Below are 11593 nucleotides of genomic sequence, written 5' to 3'. Positions count from 1 at the left end.
GAAAACCAATCTTCATGACATAAACTATACTGAAATAGACCTATTATAGTGCGCTTATTGCCATCGTGTAGTTTTGCGAATAATATTGCTCTAAATTTTCAATGCAAAATGTATTGTATTTACAATTTTAAAAATATGATCGTCCAAAAAATGTTGTACAAAACACGTTTGTGAGGTGCATTACAAGATCTTGGAAATTAAAAAAAGTCGCTTTGTTTGTTTTTCAAACTTTTCCTCGATCTTGTAAAAAGTGCTTCCCAACCTTGTTTCGTAATATATATTATTTCATATGACATTTATTTGCCTTTCGGCGCATGTTTTCGAATAGCATTTCATTATTTTCTGGTGTTGTTAGGCTAAAATTTTACAAAATGGAAAATAAAAGCGAAATGAGTAAGCCTATATCCAAATGTGGATATAAAGTATTGATAGACTTAATTTATAATGCTACACACAAATATGTAATGGGTAATAGGAAACAAAAAAATTAAGATGAAATATTATATAAAGGAGAAGGATGAAGCTTAGATCACCAAGAGATTAATACGAATGTGTGTAAATCAGATTCCTAATTATACGAAATGTACAATATACTATAGAGCGTTCGGAGTTTAGAAAATACCATCGGGTACATAGGCGTCTTCTTAGCGGGTATCACCTCTTCTTTGTAATATAACTCAAATAAGTTACTTATGTATTTCCTAACGTGTACAAAATAAGAGAATTAAATCTAAATATTGTAACTAATTACTGCTCCAAATATAAACGCTTTATAATCTTATATTAGTTTATGTTGTGTTTGCAATAACCGAGTAAGTGGAATAGATTTACTTCTATTATTTTATATACGATATAAAATACGTAAATAATTCATTTTAGTTATATTAAATAGAGGGTGATGTCCTGAATTTGGTATTCCCAAGAAACTAGTTCTATTAATTAAAATGTATCTTAGTGAAACCTACAGCAGAGTCCGTATAGGCCAGTTTCTATCTGATGCTTTTCCAATTCACTGTGGGCTGAAGCAGGGAGATGCATTGTCACCTCTACTTTTTAACTTTGCTCTAAAATATGCCATTAGGAAAGTTCAGGATAACACAGCGGGTTTGGAATTGAACGGGTTACATCAGCTTCTTCTCTATGTGGATGACGTGAATATATTAGGAGAAAATCCACAAACGATTAGGGAAAACACGGAAATTCTACTTGAAGCAAGTAAAGCGATAGGGTTGGAAGTAAATCCCGAAAAGACTAAGTATATTATTATGTCTCGTGACCAGAATATTGTACGAAATGGAAATATAAAAGTTGGAGATTTATCCTTCGAAGAGGTGGAAAAATTCAAATATCTTGGAGCAACAGTAACAAATATAAATGACACTCAGGAGGAAATTAGACGCAGAATAAATATGGGAAATGCCTGTTATTATTCGGTTGAGAAGCTTTTTTGTCATCTAGTCTGCTGTCAAAAAATCTGAAAGTTAGAATTTATAAAACAGTTATATTACCGGTTGTTCTATATGGTTGTGAAGCTTGGACTCTCACTTTGAGAGAGGAACAGAGATTAAGGGTGTTTGAGAATAAGGTTCTTAGGAAAATATTTGGGGCTAAGAGGGATGAAGTTACAGGAGAATGGAGAAAGTTACACAACGCAGAGCTGCACCCATTATATTCTTCACCTGACATAATTAGGAACATTAAATCCTAGATGGGCGAATCCAGAAATGCATATAGAGTGTTAGTTGGGAGGCCGGCGGGAAAAAGACCTTTGGGGAGGCCGAGACGCAGATGGGAAGATAATATTAAAATGGATTTGAGGGAGGTGGGATATGATGATAGAGACTGGATTAATCTTGCTCAGGATAGGGATCAATGGCGGGCTTCTGTGAGGGCGGCAATGAACCTCCGGGTTCCTTAAAAGCCAATAAGTAAGTAAGTAAGAGGGTGATGTCCGCTAGGAAGACGACTATACAGGGTGTTAAAAAGGTACCCAACATTTTAGGAGGTAACAGTATACATCAAAACAAGAAAAAAATGTCTAATAAACATGGGTCCTACAACACATACTTTCTGAGATCTGAACACTTGTTCATAGGAGGTGATCAATGTGACGTCCATTTATGGTAAGTAATGCATTTTCCTGTCCTACAGTATAGCAGGCTACTAGATAATCATATTTTGAGAAACTCCATAAGTCAAATATTTTCAAACATGAATATTGAGTTATATTGTATTTAAAAAATATTATTTTGCATACAGAAATATTCGTTATGTTTTTACCAAAATTTCTCATTTCAAATATTTTAATTCTTAATTCATGCATTTCTTTTAAACAGTTTTTTGTGTTTCCCCAAAACTTTATATTTCGTGACTTAAGGCTTTTCTGAAAAAAAAAACCGATTCAATTATAAAAACGTTATTTAACCCCACTGTCTCATTAAGTGGTTTAATTATAATCGTATACATAGGAACATACATCTATGGCTGAGAACCAGACTGTTCTAAGTCCAACTTTTTATAAGAAAGAAATCTGTGTTTCATAGTGTTCCATTTCTTGTCCGCATATATGAATCGAACAAAATTGTACAGGGACATCACTTTATTTTTACTTGCATTTTTATTGCACCTACATTTCTGAATGTACTTCACTCCCACCCCTTCACTAATGTCCTTGCTCCCGTCAGACACACGAACTTACGGTCGCTGTTGCATTCGAAGTCTTCAAGCAGTGAAGTAAACACTGCAGTGTATAGTGTGGTTCAGAAATATGGTTGCGTTTTCTAAAGAAGAAAGAAGCTATATCAATAATATCGTACTAAAAAATTATATTCAAGAAACGATAAATTCAATTTCAGAGAATATGCTTCAAAATGTTTTTAATAATATGCGTAAAGAATTGAAGCCTGCATTGTAATGAACGGCAACCATTTTCAGCAACTTGTTTAAAAATTCAGATTAGCTTATTTTGAATTGAGGTGGCTAGAAGCAAAGGAATGCTAGTGACATTTGTAATAACATGAGTTAAGTGCATCCAGTGTAAGCTAAAGTATCTAAAATTTTAGTGGCAAAGGGATATTTTAATCGCATCACATATTATAAAAATTTCACCGATTTTACGAAAGCTTAAATATTTAAACCCCATTTTCTCAAAGGTAATTTAAGTGCACTTACAGCCCTTTACTTATGACCCCCTCAATTTAATTGCACTCTCTATATTGTATGTTAACACCAATAATTAATTATGCTAAATAAAGTAGACATTACATAACGAACATAGCCACCTGAAAAGTTGAGTTTTTGAAAAAAAAAAAATGTTACTACTCTGCTGTATTTTGATAAATTCCGTAAAAGTGGTGATCAAACTGAAAATCGTAATATCGTATTTCCCTACAACATAAATGGATACAATACTTTTCTCTCCTCCTATACCTAGTAAAATGATTTGTTTACATATTGCACTAGTAACATCAGACTCCTGTAATGGAAGGGGGCAACAGTGTTTCCGAGTATAGCCAGGTTAATGTTAAAAATGTTGGTAAAAATAAAGTGATGTCCTTGTATATATTCCTCTCCATAAGGTTGCTATAAAGCTATTCCAAATTGTTTCATTAAGCTTTGAATGTCAGGAGCTTAAATTAGCTCTCTTCAAAAAAAAGTTGTAAAATGGACTTGGAACAGTCTGGTTCTGGGCCATCCATATGTAATTTCATGCATAAGTCCGTCTTAAAGATGTATGCAAAAACTTAATTATTCTAGGAGAAGTCAATCGGGACATATATGTTTCCCAGTACGAAAAAAATTTAAAATATCTTATTTACCAAAATTATTTTACAGTGTATGAACAAGGTTGAAAAATAGAGTACATATAATTCAGTAATATTTAGGCCTACCTCCTGTAAAACTTTCATAACGATATAATGAAAAATACATATGTTACTAAACTCTATTTTCCTTCTCCGTATGACATTTTAAAACGTTTAAATTGACCAAAATTTAGTAGCGAGTTCCCTTAAATAAATAACTGCCTACATTCCCTTTCTCTCTTATACCGAATTTTGCACACCTCTACTCCCTCTTACCTATCTGTCCGATTCCACAGTCTTTCTCGATATCATAACTTAAATACTCGGTCACAATATGATAACACGCTAGAAATACCACTGCACACATCATCTCTTTATTCTTCATCTTTCACTGTTGCTACTTCTCGTCACTGGAATTCTCTGCCGCCTGAAGTCAAGGGCTGCCGAACTTTAATTTCCTTTAAATGTAAATTAGAAAAATATCTTATGATGAGTTGCCAGACCTAACGAGTTGTAAATATTTAATGGAATGTGTCCCACTGTATTTATTTTTATTTTGTTTTTGTTTTTTATTTTTATTTTGTAATCATGTAAATCGTATTTATTTATCACTTAACACCAATATTTATCCCACTGCGTTGTTTTTTTATTATTAATCTATTTTTGTGTACATTTTATTCAATTGTCGGTTTCTGGTTTAATCATGTAAATCCTACTTAATTGTAATCTAATACTAATATGTACACTAATGTGTTTATTTTTATTTCTACTGTGTACATTTTTTATTGAATTGTCGGCTTCTGTTTTTACGTGATTTGTATTTGATTCTAACAACATTAATATGTATTCCACTATGTTTATTTTTAATTTATGAGGTAAACTTTTATGTAACTACCTCTTTAGATCTCATTATGTACCCGTATCAGTATGTAATTACTTAATTCTGATCCTGTTTTATGTTCAACTATGTAAGCAAGTTTTAATCCTGGTTGAGTGTAAGAGAAGGCCTTACGGCCTTAACTCTGCCAGGTTAAATAAAGCCATTTACTTACTTACTTACTTACTTACAAGTGGCTTTTAAGGAACCCGAAGGTTCATTGCCGCCCTCACATAACCCCGCCATCGGTCCCTATCCTGTGCAAGATTAATCCAGTCTCTATCATCATATCCCACCTCCCTCAAATCCATTTTAATATTATCCTCCCATCTACGTCTCGGCCTCCCTGAAGGTTTTTTTCCCTCCGGTCTCCCAACTAACACTCTATATGCATTTCTGGATTCGCCCATACGTGCTACATGCCCTGCCCATCTCAAACGTCTGGATTTAATATTCCTAATTATGTCAGGTGAAAAATACAATGCGTGCAGTTCTGTGTTGTGTAACTGTCTCCATCCTCCTGTAACTTCATCCCGCTTAGCCCCAAATATTTTCCTAAGCACCTTAATCTAAAACACCCTTAATCTATGTTCCTCTCTCAGAGTGAGAGTCCAAGTTTCACAACCATACAGAACAACCGGTAATATAACTGTTTCATAAATTCTAACTTTCAGATTTTTGGACAGCAGACTGGATGATAAGAGCTTCTCAACCGAATAATAACACGCATTTCCCATATTTATTCTGCGTTTAATTTCCTCCCGAGTGTCATTTATATTTGTTACTGTTGCTCCAAGATATTTGAATTTTTCCACCTCTTCGAAGGATAAATCTCCAATTTTTATATTTCCATTTCGTACAATATTCTGGTCACAAGACATAACCATATACTTTGTCTTTTCGGGATTTACTTCCAAACCGATCGCTTTACTTGCTTCAAGTAAAATTTCCGTGTTTTCCCTAATCGTTTGTGTATTTTCTCCTAACATATTCACGTCATCCGCATAGACAAGAAGCTGATGTAACCCGTTCAATTCCAAACCCTGCCTGTTATCCTGAACTTCCCTAATGGCATATTCTAAAGCGAAGTTAAAAAGTAAAGGTGATAGTGCATCTCCCTGCTTTAGCCCGCAGTGAATTTGAAAAGCATCAGATAGAAACTGATCTATACGGACTCTGCTGTATGTTTCACTGAGACACATTTTAATTAATGGAACTAGTTTCTTGGGAATACCAAATTCAATAAGAATATCATATAATACTTCCCTCTTAACCGAGTCATATGCCTTTTTAAAATCTATGAATAACTGATGTACTGTACCCTTATACTCCCATTTTTTCTCCATTATCTGTCGAATACAAAATATCTGATCAATACCATTATTATTATTATTATTATTATTATTATTATTATTATCATATTATTATTATTTCGCTTTTTTTTATACAAAAGTGCAAGTTCCACTTCAGCAAGTCTGTAAATCTTCAGTGCTGTGTTAAACAGGGCTACATTAAAGGAAAACGCATGTCCTTCCAGAGTAATTACTCGTTAATTCCCTTACGACATGTCACATGTGAGTAAGTTCTCACGAGCGAACATCGCAACAGGTCCTGCAGAAACACGCGTTATTGCAAGACCCAAGGAAACTCAGGCCATCTATAATTCAGGTCGATGGTCTAAGAATATCTTTCTTACAAAAGAAGTTTCCCCTCTGTATTCTCATTTAGCCCCGATCTAATCTAGCGCCCTCCCCCCCGAAGCCGCAAAAACCCAAAAACCTCTCTTCCTAACCTACTATGCTCCATTGGGAACTGCATCTAAAATTCCTCGCCACGGAATTTCTTCGTTACAAAATAGTAGTAAGAGATGTTAAAGGAAAGGGGATGAAGACGTAGAGGGGAACGGGGGAAAGGAGAGAAGATTGGTGCATAATTTACACATCTCGTTAACTAGTTCCCTCTACCACCCCCACCCCCGCGCTGGCACATACCCCTTCTCACGAACCATCCCTAACGTCCTAAAATAAATACAACTTACACAGTTAGACGGGGTGAATTCAAACAACTAACCCCTGTAGTGGGCAGAGCCCTATACGAAAATAAAGACAATATATTAAAAAAGGGAGGAAAAATAAAGTTTGTTCTATGCCGAATGAATGAACAGATGCAGGGCTTTATACAGTCCCAGTGTTGCCATTATTATTCCGCCGAGGGGGATTGCTGGGGACTTTTTTCATTATATTCTAAAGTTACTAAGTATGTCACTCTAAACACATGTCAAATATTACTTTTCTAATTGGATCGCATTCTCCAGAAAGAAATCAGCCCACAAACAAATTTTATGTCTCAATAATGAAATAATTCCAAGGATTCATATTCTGAACAAAGATACGTTCTACTTTAGTCACTCGTCGGATTTGATTTCCTGCAAAATTCTTTAATACCGCCACTGGTTTCTATGGCCAGAAAACATACCGTTAGTGAAAAACGACATACAGTCACTGAAAAAAATGTGATCCATAAAAATTTGTTTATATAATCCTTCACAGCAAAGAATAATAGATCTAAACCACAGCCTTCTGGAACTATATTCAACCTGTATTTAGACACGTTTATTTGATAGTCAATCTCTGGAATGCTTAATAACGGTACCATTTCAAGTATAGAAGGCTGTGGTCTGTAGCTTGTGGTGGCCATTGTTGCCAATTTAGTGACTGTGTCATCAGATCTTATTCTTTTAAAATATTTGTCAGTGAAAAATATCGTTACTTATCTGTTATTTAAATAGGGTGACATGCAGTACTATTTTGAGTACGTACTCATTAGTGATAGAAATGTTTTCATCATAGGAAGTAAATTAATTTTGTACCGCTGTTAGCAATTTTCAACAGTAACAAATATAAATGATACTAGGGAGGAAATTAAACACAGAATAAATATGGGAAATGCCTGCTATTATTCGGTTGAAACGCTTTTATCATCCAGTCTGCTGTCAAAAAATCTTAATGTTAGAATTTATAAAACAGTTATATTACCGGTTGTTCTTTATGGTTGTGAAACTTGGACTCTCACTTTGAGAGAGGAACATAGGTTAAGGGTGTTTGAGAATAAGGTGCTTAGGAAAATATTTGGGGCTAAGAGGGATGACGTTACAGGAGAATGGAGAAAGTTACACAACACAGAACTGCACGCATTGTACTCTTCACCTGACATAATTAGGAACATTAAATCCAGACGTTTGAGATGGGCAGGGCATGTAGCACGTATGGGCGAATCCAGAAATGCATATAGAGTGTTAGTTGGGAGGCCGGAGGGAAAAAGACCTTTAGGGAGGCCGAGACGTAGAGGGAAGATAATATTAACCCTTTCTTACCTACAGATACCATATGGCAATAATTAACTTTATAGCATTTATATACTTGTGTGTTACATATGAAGGTAAATTTTGCTGGATAACTTCTATTGCAATACATTTTCATCAATATAGTTTTGTTTCAAATGTTGCCACTCCAGTAACTTGGTCACTGAATTGGTCCTAATACAGCTATTTGTTTCAACATGGATTGCTTGTAAATTTAATTTGGGTTAGAAAGGGTTAAAATGGATTTGAGGGAGGTGGGATATGATGATAGAGAATGGATTAATCTTGCTCAGGATAGGGACCAATGGCGGGCTTATGTGAGGGCGGCAATGAACCTCCGGGTTCCTTAAAAGCCAGTAAGTAAGTAAGTAAGTTTAGCAATTTTCCTTAAAAGCAGTAGTGGCATTATTTATGCCTCAACTCAGAAGGTAAATTTCTGCTTCAGAATACTTTTATAAGATCATTTTTGTTGTTGCGTTTTTATTCATAATTAAGTAAGACCTTTGAAGTTTTAACATTATTTTAAATGATAAGTTTCAATGGACATTGAAAAATAATAATTAGTAACTGAATAACTCGCAATTATTTTAATAAGAAATTTAATGTGTTGCGTAAACTTAAAAAAATTCGTGTTACTGACTGCACGAAACGATTTATTGAACGATGCACCAAAATTTAAGAGGTGATTTTACATGTTAAATAACAAAACGTTTATTACACTCTTCCTTTGATGAAGCATCGTTAAGCAGGAAAAAAATAATTTTTCCTCAATGTTTACAGCGTTCTAAATCGGTAATGGCTGATTGGTATACAAGGAGATAGATAAAAATAATCTGAACAGTTAATGTCTTGAATATTTTTTTGCATATCAAACCGTTTAGCCATGAATTTAAATTGAATAATTGCGAAAATCGTTAAAATAAATCTTGCAACGCAGCGCACTGTCGCGCGTTACCGACTGAGTACAGCAGAGGGGGAGGGGAAGGTAAGAAGTGCAGGCCGCGCTTGGTGAAGTTATTACATTAGCCGTGATGTTGCCAAATGATTCATAGAAACACGACGATTTCCTCTAAAACGGTGAATGTAGAGAAGAAACTTATTTAGATTCTTCAAATCTCTCCTCATGTCCCTCCCAGATGACACTCCGAATGCCATGCTGTATGCATCGAAGAACGTAAGAGGTCTTGGAATTCTGAGAGCTGAATGGGAAGCCAGTATTCAACACTATAACATCTGTAGGCGACTGGAACACGTGAATGATGCACATCTACATCACATGAGAAATCTAGAAGAGGAGAAGAAAACATGTCACGTGCCTGAAGATTGCTCCACACAGCGTCACTCCTCAAACTAAAGGAAAACATCTCAGAGAAGTTCTCAGAAAACAATCATTCCAGTCATGGTGCCAGCTCCCACATAAAGGCAAAGGTGTTTGTACATGTGAAGAATGCCCCAAAGCCAACTCCTGGGTCTCCTCTAAAAAGTGTCTTTCGTCCTCGGAATACATTAATGCCATCAAGATGTCTTGCAACGTCACCGCAGTGAGATCTGTCCCTGGCAGAACCTTCAGTACTACCCGTTGTCGCCATCCCGGCTGCAGCGAGACTGAAACACTTGGCTACGTGCTGGGGTTCTGTAAGAAGGGAGAGCTACTGCGTACAAGAGACACCATCGTGCCCGTACAGCGATTGCCAACCTGTTGAGAAACAGAGGATGGGAAGGACATGAGGAGATTCATTGTGTGTCTGAAGACGATTCTCATAGAAGAGTCGATATAATTGCCATCAATAGAAGAACTCAGAAAGCGATGGTCTTAGACCCTACGATTTGCTTTGAACGAGACACGAATCAAGCACTGCAGATAAATGATGACAAGCGAGCTAAATATCTACTTTGTCTTCCATACCTCAGTGAAAAATATGGCATTTCGCTTTACAACGGGGATGTTACAGGCTTACTATTTGGAGCGAGGGGTTGTTTACCAAAATTTACATGTAATATCCTTAAATCCTTTCAAATTCCCTTTTATGAGGTTCAGAAGATTGTAATGGAAATTCTGAAGGCCTCTCTTCAAATTCTACACTATCATCTATATGTTAAAACGTAATTTTTTGTTTTAATGTACAAATCGAATCATTATTTTGCTCGTTTCATTTCCCTTTATCTTTTATGTTTGTTAATTCCGGATTCCAGTGGTGAACCTCACTTGAGGACGGATGATTTAAAATAAATCTTAGTAGTAGCCAGTTTCATTTTGGTGCAGAGATTACCATCCACCCTGTATACTGTATATAATTACTAGAAATACAAAATATTTACGTAAGTCACATATGAATTTTCCTAGACCTGAATTTACAGGAATGATAATGTGCAATGCAAGAGTATGCCATAGAGGGTGTTTGTTTACATTATTATATTACAAAATGCCCAAGCGTATTTACTTCGAAAGCAACACGGTTCTCACTATTTGAGATAGAAAACATACGAGTATTATCATAGCCTACTATTGTTTTCAATATGGAAATTTCAATAATGACCAAATAACACAACATCATGTTATGTTCCTTACCAACAACTGCAAGCGCAAAATGACAGAGTTTCTGAGAGCTTTATTCTCGCATCCCACTAATAGAGGAGCTTGACTATACTACCGTATGTATGTACGCTTGTATAGATATGATTTCTATTTAGGCCGACCAGATTTTTTATGATCCAGCAGGGGACATCGGCAATTTCAAGAAAAACCACAAACGCTTACCAAATCACTCTCCGTTGAAATGTAGAAAATACACGTAACATGTAGATAAAATGATTGAACTTTGCACACTAAATTTGTAGAGTATCTCAACTTTTGAATTAGATGCATAAACACATGTAACTCCTATATATAATTATAGCTATTAAGAATTCAATTTCAATACTGACGCATGCATGGTAGTCTTTCACATTATATTGTACACACTGAACTCTAACACACACATATTACGGTACTTGTCTGAAGAATGTTTCTTTTTAAGGATCTGTTCATTCCCATACACCTTCACACTAAGTTCTTCACAATGAGAAATGAAAGTTTGTTTTCACTTGTAACAAGGCTTTAACTGTTTCGACTTTTATTCTTGACTTTTCATCAGTCCAATTGAGTTCACTGTGGAGAAAAGTCTTTCAACTGATGAATTACTGCCCAGAAGACACATGATTAATGAGATTTGCAAATGTAATGGAATTTTTTAATGTTGAAAAACATCATACCACTTTTCATCTGTTGATTTGTTACAAAATTCCTCATTTTTTGAGCTAGGGTACTTCAAAATGGAGGCTGTGGCAGTTCTAACGCTTTCGCGCAACGTGAATGTCAAGATGACCAAAGACAAAAATTGTATGTTCTTCTCAAAGAGTGCAGAATATATCATACTGTGCTCGCTGCTTCTTCTGTCTCATACTAAAGACCATTCAGAAATGTGCATGAATCTCAGCAGTTCCATCATCATACTGAAATATTTATGTTTAAAATGTTATTGAAACAAAATCAAATCTTCTGGTGACAAAATT

This window comes from Periplaneta americana, chromosome 13 (genome assembly GCF_040183065.1).
Source record: "Periplaneta americana isolate PAMFEO1 chromosome 13, P.americana_PAMFEO1_priV1, whole genome shotgun sequence".
In the NCBI taxonomy this organism is placed as follows: Eukaryota; Metazoa; Arthropoda; class Insecta; order Blattodea; family Blattidae; genus Periplaneta; species Periplaneta americana.
This window is presented reverse-complemented; position numbering follows the sequence as displayed.